This window comes from Globicephala melas, unplaced genomic scaffold (genome assembly GCF_963455315.2).
Source record: "Globicephala melas unplaced genomic scaffold, mGloMel1.2 SCAFFOLD_392, whole genome shotgun sequence".
Taxonomy (NCBI): Eukaryota; Metazoa; Chordata; class Mammalia; order Artiodactyla; family Delphinidae; genus Globicephala; species Globicephala melas.
Window position 1 is genome coordinate 107123 of NW_027207561.1, and position 12797 is coordinate 119919.

General features: G+C 69.8%; 7 non-coding genes across 7 annotated transcripts; all 7 read left to right on the forward strand.

Moving 5' to 3' along the window:
* Nucleotides 1–727: 727 nt before the first annotated feature.
* Nucleotides 728–846, forward strand: LOC132595095 (5S ribosomal RNA). Its single transcript, XR_009561252.1, has one exon. It is a non-coding gene; the product is annotated as a 5S ribosomal RNA (ribosomal RNA).
* Nucleotides 847–1777: 931 nt separating this feature from the next.
* Nucleotides 1778–1896, forward strand: LOC132595096 (5S ribosomal RNA). Its single transcript, XR_009561253.1, has one exon. It is a non-coding gene; the product is annotated as a 5S ribosomal RNA (ribosomal RNA).
* A 2696-nt stretch (nucleotides 1897–4592) lies between these two features.
* LOC132595097 (5S ribosomal RNA) lies at nucleotides 4593–4711 on the forward strand. The gene has a single exon (XR_009561254.1). It is a non-coding gene; the product is annotated as a 5S ribosomal RNA (ribosomal RNA).
* A 932-nt stretch (nucleotides 4712–5643) lies between these two features.
* On the forward strand, nucleotides 5644–5762 carry LOC132595099 (5S ribosomal RNA). Its single transcript, XR_009561256.1, has one exon. It is a non-coding gene; the product is annotated as a 5S ribosomal RNA (ribosomal RNA).
* A 931-nt stretch (nucleotides 5763–6693) lies between these two features.
* LOC132595100 (5S ribosomal RNA) lies at nucleotides 6694–6812 on the forward strand. The gene has a single exon (XR_009561257.1). It is a non-coding gene; the product is annotated as a 5S ribosomal RNA (ribosomal RNA).
* Nucleotides 6813–9509: 2697 nt separating this feature from the next.
* On the forward strand, nucleotides 9510–9628 carry LOC132595180 (5S ribosomal RNA). The gene has a single exon (XR_009561337.1). It is a non-coding gene; the product is annotated as a 5S ribosomal RNA (ribosomal RNA).
* A 932-nt stretch (nucleotides 9629–10560) lies between these two features.
* LOC132595101 (5S ribosomal RNA) lies at nucleotides 10561–10679 on the forward strand. Its single transcript, XR_009561258.1, has one exon. It is a non-coding gene; the product is annotated as a 5S ribosomal RNA (ribosomal RNA).
* The last annotated feature ends 2118 nt before the right edge of the window (nucleotides 10680–12797 follow it).

The following is a 12797-nucleotide window of genomic DNA, read 5'->3' on the forward strand; positions in this document are numbered from 1 at the left end:
CTCAGAGCCCTCCAGACCCAGACTCCGCCATGGGCCCAGTTGCCGTCCTTTCGGCCCGCGAGCCCCTCGACCTGCACCTGGCCGCCCCCACCGGCGCCCAGCCCCGGCGCCGCCACCTGTGTGCCGGTGTGTCCCTCCACAGCTCCCTCCGACAAAAGCCCCCCCCCACCCCGCCCCTCTGGCGTGTCACCGCGGCCGGGTGCGGGAGCGGGATCGAGGGCAGGGGCCGCTTCACCGGGCCTGCCGGCCACCAGGGGCGGGGTCCTGAGCTCGGCGGGGGGTGTGGGGGCAAGGGTGGCCTTGCCGGGGCTGAGGGGCCGTGGCGACTCAATGGTGGCTCCCGGTGGCTTCGGGCCAGCTGCTGTCGGGCAGGAGGGCCGGCCCGGGCTGCGGCCGGGCTGCGCCTAGGGCCGCGTGGGCGGGCAGGGCCGATGCCCAAGGGACCGCGGGCCCCGGGCCCTGAAGCCTCCGGGGCCACGTCCCTGTGAGCGACGTGCGGGATCTTGGGCGGGGCGCCAAGCGCCGAAGGGTTTGCTGGGTCACGGCCGCCCTGGGCTGGGAGGTGGTCGCCAAACCCTCCGCCGCCGCCCGATACCCGAGACCTCCGTTGCCCCTGCCTGGGCGGGCGAGGGGGCCCTGCCGGGGCGGGCCGGCCGCCAGGCTGGCGTTAAGGCGCCAGCGCCAGCGAAACTGGGCCTCAAGAGGCCGCCCGCGGCCCCCCGCCCCCGTCTACGGCCATACCACCCTGAACGCGCCCGATCTCGTCTGATCTCGGAAGCTAAGCAGGGTCGGGCCTGGTTAGTACTTGGATGGGAGACCGCCTGGGAATACCGGGTGCTGTAGGCTTTTTGCCTCCCGCTCCGCCCGCCTTCTCCTTTACTCGCCCGCGGCGGGGGCCGCCGGCTCCGCCCCCGCCGGGCCCCGCTGCAGGCCCCACCTCCTCAGGCCCCTCCCACCACGGCGGGCGCCGGCGGGGTCGCTCCCCGCCGGCCCGGCCGGCCAGGCGGCCAGAAGGCGGCCCTGGAAGGCAGGCGCACCCCAGACGCTCCCGGGGTGGCTGGCCCGGACCCAGACTCCGCCGCGGGCCCAGTTGCCGTCCTTTCGGCCCGCGAGCCCCTCGACCTGCACCTGGCCGCCCCCACCGGCGCCCAGCCCCGGCGCCGCCACCTGTGTGCCGGTGTGTCCCTCCACAGCTCCCTCCGACAAAAGCCCCCCCCACCCCGCCCCTCTGGCGTGTCACCGCGGCCGGGTGCGGGAGCGGGATCGAGGGCAGGGGCCGCTTCCCCGGGCCTGCCGGCCACCAGGGGCGGGGTCCTGAGCTCGGCGGGGGGTGTGGGGGCAAGGGTGGCCTTGCCGGGGCTGAGGGGCCGTGGCGACTCAATGGTGGCTCCCAGTGGCTTCGGGCCAGCTGCTGTCGGGCAGGAGGGCCGGCCCGGGCTGCGGCCGGGCTGCGCCTAGGGCCGCGTGGGCGGGCAGGGCCGATGCCCAAGGGACCGCGGGCCCCGGGCCCTGAAGCCTCCGGGGCCACGTCCCTGTGAGCGACGTGCGGGATCTTGGGCGGGGCGCCAAGCGCCGAAGGGTTTGCTGGGTCACGGCCGCCCTGGGCTGGGAGGTGGTCGCCAAACCCTCCGCCGCCGCCCGATACCCGAGACCTCCGTTGCCCCTGCCTGGGCGGGCGAGGGGGCCCTGCCGGGGCGGGCCGGCCTCCAGGCTGGCGTTAAGGCGCCAGCGCCAGCGAAACTGGGCCTCAAGAGGCCGCCCGCGGCCCCCCGCCCCCGTCTACGGCCATACCACCCTGAACGCGCCCGATCTCGTCTGATCTCGGAAGCTAAGCAGGGTCGGGCCTGGTTAGTACTTGGATGGGAGACCGCCTGGGAATACCGGGTGCTGTAGGCTTTTTGCCTCCCGCTCCGCCCGCCTTCTCCTTTACTCGCCCGCGGCGGGGGGGCCGCCGGCTCCGCCCCCGCCGAGCCCCGCTGCAGGCAGTAGTCAAGGTGGGTTTACCTGCCCGAGCAGGAAGCTTGGGCGATGGCAGAAGTGGGAAGAAACTCTTGAGCACAGGTTCTTGGGATCCACGGAGCAGCGCATGCACATGCGATGGGTGCCTACACAGCTGGCTTGCTTGTCTGTGGGGAAAGGCGAGATGGGTCAGGGCCTGGGTTCCTGAGGGGCTGAGAATCAAGGCAGGGATAGAAGAAAGGGGACAGGCCCACATCCCCTGAACCCACGCCGGCGCCCACTCACCTTTGTGGAAAATACGATTGAAAAGTGCCCGCAAGAATCTCTTCAGATGCCTCCAGAGTTGAGGCAAGAAGGGGAGGGGGGAGGCCGGGAGCAGGGTGAGCCCTGAAATCCAACCCTTGTCCCGGTCACACCCCAGCAGCCCTCCCACCTCAGCCCCTTCAAGACCCCAGGGCTCCCCCAACCGCGCTGCACAGATCCTGCCCTGACCATAGTCACCATGTTGATCCCCACGTTGAGCAAGATGAAGCTGACCGGAATCAGAAGAATTGAGTATCCTTGCTCCTGGCATTTCCTGGGGATGGGGCCAGTGAACGGCTCGGCTCGGTAGTAGTTTCGCTCACCCATGGCCGTTGGTCCCAGGACTGCCTGGGCCCTCTGCCCTCCAGTTTTAACTGGGAGCCAGACTGGGTCATAATGGGGCAGGTGGTGAGGTCACAGTGAGGGAGGGGGATGAAAAGGAGGGCCCAGAGTGGCATTCCCTGGTAACCAGGGTCAGGTAAGCTGAGCCTGGATAGTCAAACAGGGCCCGGTGGCCGGCATACATCCCCTCGAGCGGTCATTCATTCGCTCACCGCCCGCTGACTCACTTGTTCAAATGACACATTGCGTCTCTTGGTCCCTCTTGAGACTAGGAAGACCTTGGCCTCAGAGGCCTGCTGAAGGCCTGGCTGGAGTCCAGAGCCTCAGCCTTCTTCATGCCCTTCACTGGGCCTGGAGCTGGACCTGCCCAGATGTGGAACCTCCCAGTTTGGAAGCAACTTCTTGTATGAGGCTCTCTGTGGACAGGGACAGCTGAGACACAGAGGAGGTGCCCAGAGACCAGGGGTTTGGAGTCTGCAGCTGCAGATGTACTTAGTGCATGGTATAGGACCAGGAGGGGCCTGCTGGCAGAACTGTGGCCACTAAACCAAAGGGACCCTCAGGCCAAGAAGGGGACACTGGCTTCTTATTGCAGGAAGCCAAGCGCAGGGACCCAGGCTGGCAGAAGGAGTGGCGCTTCCAAGCCACAGACCACCAATGTTTCCTGGACTCTGGCGCTCTTTATTCCTCTCTCCATGCCCTGCCGCCCCCTGTCCCTGCCCCCACTTGCTGCTGGTAAGTTCATTTTCCCAGTCTGGCTCCCGTGCAGAGAGGGCCTGGAGGCCGAGGTGGAAGGTAGCAGCGAGTTGGCCCGCGCTTGGCCCTCCTGCGGTTGCCGCTTCAGCACCAGACTGTCATACACCTGGTAGTTGGCATTGCCTCCCGGGTTCCGGCTGAGTGGCATGAAGGTGGGCGGGGGTGGAGGGTGCTCGGTAGCCTGGACGTCGGGCAGGAGGTGAGAGGGGCAGAGGAGCAGGGCTGAGCTGGGAGCCGGGGCCCGCTGGTCCGAGGCCTCGGCCAGTACCGTGAGGGAGGCGGAGGTGGCCACAGGGCGCCGCAAGGGCAGGATCTCAGCCCATTCGGCCGCCGGGTGCCGCACCTCGTGGGGATCGCGGGAGTAATCCAAGTGTCCCGTGGAGGGATGCAGGCTGCGGTTGGACTCGCTGTGAGCACAGCTGGGGAGGCTACGTCTGTGGGCCGGTGGGGTGTCGCGCTACCAGGCGTCGGGCCGGTAGACCCGAGGCACCAGAGCGGATGGAGGCTCAGAGCCCTCCAGACCCAGACTCCGCCATGGGCCCAGTTGCCGTCCTTTCGGCCCGCGAGCCCCTCGACCTGCACCTGGCCGCCCCCACCGGCGCCCAGCCCCGGCGCCGCCACCTGTGTGCCGGTGTGTCCCTCCACAGCTCCCTCCGACAAAAGCCCCCCCCCACCCCGCCCCTCTGGCGTGTCACCGCGGCCGGGTGCGGGAGCGGGATCGAGGGCAGGGGCCGCTTCCCCGGGCCTGCCGGCCACCAGGGGCGGGGTCCTGAGCTCGGCGGGGGGTGTGGGGGCAAGGGTGGCCTTGCCGGGGCTGAGGGGCCGTGGCGACTCAATGGTGGCTCCCAGTGGCTTCGGGCCAGCTGCTGTCGGGCAGGAGGGCCGGCCCGGGCTGCGGCCGGGCTGCGCCTAGGGCCGCGTGGGCGGGCAGGGCCGATGCCCAAGGGACCGCGGGCCCCGGGCCCTGAAGCCTCCGGGGCCACGTCCCTGTGAGCGACGTGCGGGATCTTGGGCGGGGCGCCAAGCGCCGAAGGGTTTGCTGGGTCACGGCCGCCCTGGGCTGGGAGGTGGTCGCCAAACCCTCCGCCGCCGCCCGATACCCGAGACCTCCGTTGCCCCTGCCTGGGCGGGCGAGGGGGCCCTGCCGGGGCGGGCCGGCCGCCAGGCTGGCGTTAAGGCGCCAGCGCCAGCGAAACTGGGCCTCAAGAGGCCGCCCGCGGCCCCCCGCCCCCGTCTACGGCCATACCACCCTGAACGCGCCCGATCTCGTCTGATCTCGGAAGCTAAGCAGGGTCGGGCCTGGTTAGTACTTGGATGGGAGACCGCCTGGGAATACCGGGTGCTGTAGGCTTTTTGCCTCCCGCTCCGCCCGCCTTCTCCTTTACTCGCCCGCGGCGGGGGCCGCCGGCTCCGCCCCCGCCGGGCCCCGCTGCAGGCCCCACCTCCTCAGGCCCCTCCCACCACGGCGCGCGCCGGCGGGGTCGCTCCCCGCCGGCCCGGCCGGCCAGGCGGCCAGAAGGCGGCCCTGGAAGGCAGCCGCACCCCAGACGCTCCCGGGGTGGCTGGCCCGGACCCAGACTCCGCCGCGGGCCCAGTTGCCGTCCTTTCGGCCCGCGAGCCCCTCGACCTGCACCTGGCCGCCCCCACCGGCGCCCAGCCCCGGCGCCGCCACCTGTGTGCCGGTGTGTCCCTCCACAGCTCCCTCTGACAAAAGCCCCCCCCCACCCCGCCCCTCTGGCGTGTCACCGCGGCCGGGTGCGGGAGCGGGATCGAGGGCAGGGGCCGCTTCCCCGGGCCTGCCGGCCACCAGGGGCGGGGTCCTGAGCTCGGCGGGGGGTGTGGGGGCAAGGGTGGCCTTGCCGGGGCTGAGGGGCCGTGGCGACTCAATGGTGGCTCCCAGTGGCTTCGGGCCAGCTGCTGTCGGGCAGGAGGGCCGGCCCGGGCTGCGGCCGGGCTGCGCCTAGGGCCGCGTGGGCGGGCAGGGCCGATGCCCAAGGGACCGCGGGCCCCGGGCCCTGAAGCCTCCGGGGCCACGTCCCTGTGAGCGACGTGCGGGATCTTGGGCGGGGCGCCAAGCGCCGAAGGGTTTGCTGGGTCACGGCCGCCCTGGGCTGGGAGGTGGTCGCCAAACCCTCCGCCGCCGCCCGATACCCGAGACCTCCGTTGCCCCTGCCTGGGCGGGCGAGGGGGCCCTGCCGGGGCGGGCCGGCCGCCAGGCTGGCGTTAAGGCGCCAGCGCCAGCGAAACTGGGCCTCAAGAGGCCGCCCGCGGCCCCCCGCCCCCGTCTACGGCCATACCACCCTGAACGCGCCCGATCTCGTCTGATCTCGGAAGCTAAGCAGGGTCGGGCCTGGTTAGTACTTGGATGGGAGACCGCCTGGGAATACCGGGTGCTGTAGGCTTTTTGCCTCCCGCTCCGCCCGCCTTCTCCTTTACTCGCCCGCGGCGGGGGCCGCCGGCTCCGCCCCCGCCGGGCCCCGCTGCAGGCCCCACCTCCTCAGGCCCCTCCCACCACGGCGCGCGCCGGCGGGGTCGCTCCCCGCCGGCCCGGCCGGCCAGGCGGCCAGAAGGCGGCCCTGGAAGGCAGGCGCACCCCAGACGCTCCCGGGGTGGCTGGCCCGGACCCAGACTCCGCCGCGGGCCCAGTTGCCGTCCTTTCGGCCCGCGAGCCCCTCGACCTGCACCTGGCCGCCCCCACCGGCGCCCAGCCCCGGCGCCGCCACCTGTGTGCCGGTGTGTCCCTCCACAGCTCCCTCCGACAAAAGCCCCCCCCACCCCGCCCCTCTGGCGTGTCACCGCGGCCGGGTGCGGGAGCGGGATCGAGGGCAGGGGCCGCTTCCCCGGGCCTGCCGGCCACCAGGGGCGGGGTCCTGAGCTCGGCGGGGGGTGTGGGGGCAAGGGTGGCCTTGCCGGGGCTGAGGGGCCGTGGCGACTCAATGGTGGCTCCCGGTGGCTTCGGGCCAGCTGCTGTCGGGCAGGAGGGCCGGCCCGGGCTGCGGCCGGGCTGCGCCTAGGGCCGCGTGGGCGGGCAGGGCCGATGCCCAAGGGACCGCGGGCCCCGGGCCCTGAAGCCTCCGGGGCCACGTCCCTGTGAGCGACGTGCGGGATCTTGGGCGGGGCGCCAAGCGCCGAAGGGTTTGCTGGGTCACGGCCGCCCTGGGCTGGGAGGTGGTCGCCAAACCCTCCGCCGCCGCCCGATACCCGAGACCTCCGTTGCCCCTGCCTGGGCGGGCGAGGGGGCCCTGCCGGGGCGGGCCGGCCGCCAGGCTGGCGTTAAGGCGCCAGCGCCAGCGAAACTGGGCCTCAAGAGGCCGCCCGCGGCCCCCCGCCCCCGTCTACGGCCATACCACCCTGAACGCGCCCGATCTCGTCTGATCTCGGAAGCTAAGCAGGGTCGGGCCTGGTTAGTACTTGGATGGGAGACCGCCTGGGAATACCGGGTGCTGTAGGCTTTTTGCCTCCCGCTCCGCCCGCCTTCTCCTTTACTCGCCCGCGGCGGGGGGGCCGCCGGCTCCGCCCCCGCCGAGCCCCGCTGCAGGCAGTAGTCAAGGTGGGTTTACCTGCCCGAGCAGGAAGCTTGGGCGATGGCAGAAGTGGGAAGAAACTCTTGAGCACAGGTTCTTGGGATCCACGGAGCAGCGCATGCACATGCGATGGGTGCCTACACAGCTGGCTTGCTTGTCTGTGGGGAAAGGCGAGATGGGTCAGGGCCTGGGTTCCTGAGGGGCTGAGAATCAAGGCAGGGATAGAAGAAAGGGGACAGGCCCACATCCCCTGAACCCACGCCGGCGCCCACTCACCTTTGTGGAAAATACGATTGAAAAGTGCCCGCAAGAATCTCTTCAGATGCCTCCAGAGTTGAGGCAAGAAGGGGAGGGGGGAGGCCGGGAGCAGGGTGAGCCCTGAAATCCAACCCTTGTCCCGGTCACACCCCAGCAGCCCTCCCACCTCAGCCCCTTCAAGACCCCAGGGCTCCCCCAACCGCGCTGCACAGATCCTGCCCTGACCATAGTCACCATGTTGATCCCCACGTTGAGCAAGATGAAGCTGACCGGGATCAGAAGAATTGAGTATCCTTGCTCCTGGCATTTCCTGGGGATGGGGCCAGTGAACGGCTCGGCTCGGTAGTAGTTTCGCTCACCCATGGCCGTTGGTCCCAGGACTGCCTGGGCCCTCTGCCCTCCAGTTTTAACTGGGAGCCAGACTGGGTCATAATGGGGCAGGTGGTGAGGTCACAGTGAGGGAGGGGGATGAAAAGGAGGGCCCAGAGTGGCATTCCCTGGTAACCAGGGTCAGGTAAGCTGAGCCTGGACAGTCAAACAGGGCCCGGTGGCCGGCATACATCCCCTCGAGCGGTCATTCATTCGCTCACCGCCCGCTGACTCACTTGTTCAAATGACACATTGCGTCTCTTGGTCCCTCTTGAGACTAGGAAGACCTTGGCCTCAGAGGCCTGCTGAAGGCCTGGCTGGAGTCCAGAGCCTCAGCCTTCTTCATGCCCTTCACTGGGCCTGGAGCTGGACCTGCCCAGATGTGGAACCTCCCAGTTTGGAAGCAACTTCTTGTATGAGGCTCTCTGTGGACAGGGACAGCTGAGACACAGAGGAGGTGCCCAGAGACCAGGGGTTTGGAGTCTGCAGCTGCAGATGTACTCAGTGCATGGTATAGGACCAGGAGGGGCCTGCTGGCAGAACTGTGGCCACTAAACCAAAGGGACCCTCAGGCCAAGAAGGGGACACTGGCTTCTTATTGCAGGAAGCCAAGCGCAGGGACCCAGGCTGGCAGAAGGAGTGGCGCTTCCAAGCCACAGACCACCAATGTTTCCTGGACTCTGGCGCTCTTTATTCCTCTCTCCATGCCCTGCCGCCCCCTGTCCCTGCCCCCACTTGCTGCTGGTAAGTTCATTTTCCCAGTCTGGCTCCCGTGCAGAGAGGGCCTGGAGGCCGAGGTGGAAGGTAGCAGCGAGTTGGCCCGCGCTTGGCCCTCCTGCGGTTGCCGCTTCAGCACCAGACTGTCATACACCTGGTAGTTGGCATTGCCTCCCGGGTTCCGGCTGAGTGGCATGAAGGTGGGCGGGGGTGGAGGGTGCTCGGTAGCCTGGACGTCGGGCAGGAGGTGAGAGGGGCGGAGGAGCAGCGCTGAGCTGGGAGCCGGGGCCCGCTGGTCCGAGGCCTCGGCCAGTACCGTGAGGGAGGCGGAGGTGGCCACAGGGCGCCGCAAGGGCAGGATCTCAGCCCATTCGGCCGCCGGGTGCCGCACCTCGTGGGGATCGCGGGAGTAATCCAAGTGTCCCGTGGAGGGATGCAGGCTGCGGGTGGACTCGCTGTGAGCACAGCTGGGGAGGCTACGTCTGTGGGCCGGTGGGGTGTCGCGCTACCAGGCGTCGGGCCGGTAGACCCGAGGCACCAGAGCGGATGGAGGCTCAGAGCCCTCCAGACCCAGACTCCGCTATGGGCCCAGTTGCCGTCCTTTCGGCCCGCGAGCCCCTCGACCTGCACCTGGCCGCCCCCACCGGCGCCCAGCCCCGGCGCCGCCACCTGTGTGCCGGTGTGTCCCTCCACAGCTCCCTCCGACAAAAGCTCCACCCCCACCCCGCCCCTCTGGCGTGTCAGCGCGGCCGGGTGCGGGAGCGGGATCGAGGGCAGGGGCCGCTTCCCCGGGCCTGCCGGCCACCAGGGGCGGGGTCCTGAGCTCGGCGGGGGGTGTGGGGGCAAGGGTGGCCTTGCCGGGGCTGAGGGGCCGTGGCGACTCAATGGTGGCTCCCGGTGGCTTCGGGCCAGCTGCTGTCGGGCAGGAGGGCCGGCCCGGGCTGCGGCCGGGCTGCGCCTAGGGCCGCGTGGGCGGGCAGGGCCGATGCCCAAGGGACCGCGGGCCCCGGGCCCTGAAGCCTCCGGGGCCACGTCCCTGTGAGCGACGTGCGGGATCTTGGGCGGGGCGCCAAGCGCCGAAGGGTTTGCTGGGTCACGGCCGCCCTGGGCTGGGAGGTGGTCGCCAAACCCTCCGCCGCCGCCCGATACCCGAGACCTCCGTTGCCCCTGCCTGGGCGGGCGAGGGGGCCCTGCCGGGGCGGGCCGGCCGCCAGGCTGGCGTTAAGGCGCCAGCGCCAGCGAAACTGGGCCTCAAGAGGCCGCCCGCGGCCCCCCGCCCCCGTCTACGGCCATACCACCCTGAACGCGCCCAATCTCGTCTGATCTCGGAAGCTAAGCAGGGTCGGGCCTGGTTAGTACTTGGATGGGAGACCGCCTGGGAATACCGGGTGCTGTAGGCTTTTTGCCTCCCGCTCCGCCCGCCTTCTCCTTTACTCGCCCGCGGCGGGGGCCGCCGGCTCCGCCCCCGCCGGGCCCCGCTGCAGGCCCCACCTCCTCAGGCCCCTCCCACCACGGCGCGCGCCGGCGGGGTCGCTCCCCGCCGGCCCGGCCGGCCAGGCGGCCAGAAGGCGGCCCTGGAAGGCAGGCGCACCCCAGACGCTCCCGGGGTGGCTGGCCCGGACCCAGACTCCGCCGCGGGCCCAGTTGCCGTCCTTTCGGCCCGCGAGCCCCTCGACCTGCACCTGGCCGCCCCCACCGGCGCCCAGCCCCGGCGCCGCCACCTGTGTGCCGGTGTGTCCCTCCACAGCTCCCTCCGACAAAAGCCCCCCCCCACCCCGCCCCTCTGGCGTGTCACCGCGGCCGGGTGCGGGAGCGGGATCGAGGGCAGGGGCCGCTTCCCCGGGCCTGCCGGCCACCAGGGGCGGGGTCCTGAGCTCGGCGGGGGGTGTGGGGGCAAGGGTGGCCTTGCCGGGGCTGAGGGGCCGTGGCGACTCAATGGTGGCTCCCGGTGGCTTCGGGCCAGCTGCTGTCGGGCAGGAGGGCCGGCCCGGGCTGCGGCCGGGCTGCGCCTAGGGCCGCGTGGGCGGGCAGGGCCGATGCCCAAGGGACCGCGGGCCCCGGGCCCTGAAGCCTCCGGGGCCACGTCCCTGTGAGCGACGTGCGGGATCTTGGGCGGGGCGCCAAGCGCCGAAGGGTTTGCTGGGTCACGGCCGCCCTGGGCTGGGAGGTGGTCGCCAAACCCTCCGCCGCCGCCCGATACCCGAGACCTCCGTTGCCCCTGCCTGGGCGGGCGAGGGGGCCCTGCCGGGGCGGGCCGGCCGCCAGGCTGGCGTTAAGGCGCCAGCGCCAGCGAAACTGGGCCTCAAGAGGCCGCCCGCGGCCCCCCGCCCCCGTCTACGGCCATACCACCCTGAACGCGCCCGATCTCGTCTGATCTCGGAAGCTAAGCAGGGTCGGGCCTGGTTAGTACTTGGATGGGAGACCGCCTGGGAATACCGGGTGCTGTAGGCTTTTTGCCTCCCGCTCCGCCCGCCTTCTCCTTTACTCGCCCGCGGCGGGGGGGCCGCCGGCTCCGCCCCCGCCGAGCCCCGCTGCAGGCAGTAGTCAAGGTGGGTTTACCTGCCCGAGCAGGAAGCTTGGGCGATGGCAGAAGTGGGAAGAAACTCTTGAGCACAGGTTCTTGGGATCCACGGAGCAGCGCATGCACATGCGATGGGTGCCTACACAGCTGGCTTGCTTGTCTGTGGGGAAAGGCGAGATGGGTCAGGGCCTGGGTTCCTGAGGGGCTGAGAATCAAGGCAGGGATAGAAGAAAGGGGACAGGCCCACATCCCCTGAACCCACGCCGGCGCCCACTCACCTTTGTGGAAAATACGATTGAAAAGTGCCCGCAAGAATCTCTTCAGATGCCTCCAGAGTTGAGGCAAGAAGGGGAGGGGGGAGGCCGGGAGCAGGGTGAGCCCTGAAATCCAACCCTTGTCCCGGTCACACCCCAGCAGCCCTCCCACCTCAGCCCCTTCAAGACCCCAGGGCTCCCCCAACCGCGCTGCACAGATCCTGCCCTGACCATAGTCACCATGTTGATCCCCACGTTGAGCAAGATGAAGCTGACCGGGATCAGAAGAATTGAGTATCCTTGCTCCTGGCATTTCCTGGGGATGGGGCCAGTGAACGGCTCGGCTCGGTAGTAGTTTCGCTCACCCATGGCCGTTGGTCCCAGGACTGCCTGGGCCCTCTGCCCTCCAGTTTTAACTGGGAGCCAGACTGGGTCATAATGGGGCAGGTGGTGAGGTCACAGTGAGGGAGGGGGATGAAAAGGAGGGCCCAGAGTGGCATTCCCTGGTAACCAGGGTCAGGTAAGCTGAGCCTGGACAGTCAAACAGGGCCCGGTGGCCGGCATACATCCCCTCGAGCGGTCATTCATTCGCTCACCGCCCGCTGACTCACTTGTTCAAATGACACATTGCGTCTCTTGGTCCCTCTTGAGACTAGGAAGACCTTGGCCTCAGAGGCCTGCTGAAGGCCTGGCTGGAGTCCAGAGCCTCAGCCTTCTTCATGCCCTTCACTGGGCCTGGAGCTGGACCTGCCCAGATGTGGAACCTCCCAGTTTGGAAGCAACTTCTTGTATGAGGCTCTCTGTGGACAGGGACAGCTGAGACACAGAGGAGGTGCCCAGAGACCAGGGGTTTGGAGTCTGCAGCTGCAGATGTACTCAGTGCATGGTATAGGACCAGGAGGGGCCTGCTGGCAGAACTGTGGCCACTAAACCAAAGGGACCCTCAGGCCAAGAAGGGGACACTGGCTTCTTATTGCAGGAAGCCAAGCGCAGGGACCCAGGCTGGCAGAAGGAGTGGCGCTTCCAAGCCACAGACCACCAATGTTTCCTGGACTCTGGCGCTCTTTATTCCTCTCTCCATGCCCTGCCGCCCCCTGTCCCTGCCCCCACTTGCTGCTGGTAAGTTCATTTTCCCAGTCTGGCTCCCGTGCAGAGAGGGCCTGGAGGCCGAGGTGGAAGGTAGCAGCGAGTTGGCCCGCGCTTGGCCCTCCTGCGGTTGCCGCTTCAGCACCAGACTGTCATACACCTGGTAGTTGGCATTGCCTCCCGGGTTCCGGCTGAGTGGCATGAAGGTGGGCGGGGGTGGAGGGTGCTCGGTAGCCTGGACGTCGGGCAGGAGGTGAGAGGGGCGGAGGAGCAGCGCTGAGCTGGGAGCCGGGGCCCGCTGGTCCGAGGCCTCGGCCAGTACCGTGAGGGAGGCGGAGGTGGCCACAGGGCGCCGCAAGGGCAGGATCTCAGCCCATTCGGCCGCCGGGTGCCGCACCTCGTGGGGATCGCGGGAGTAATCCAAGTGTCCCGTGGAGGGATGCAGGCTGCGGGTGGACTCGCTGTGAGCACAGCTGGGGAGGCTACGTCTGTGGGCCGGTGGGGTGTCGCGCTACCAGGCGTCGGGCCGGTAGACCCGAGGCACCAGAGCGGATGGAGGCTCAGAGCCCTCCAGACCCAGACTCCGCTATGGGCCCAGTTGCCGTCCTTTCGGCCCGCGAGCCCCTCGACCTGCACCTGGCCGCCCCCACCGGCGCCCAGCCCCGGCGCCGCCACCTGTGTGCCGGTGTGTCCCTCCACAGCTCCCTC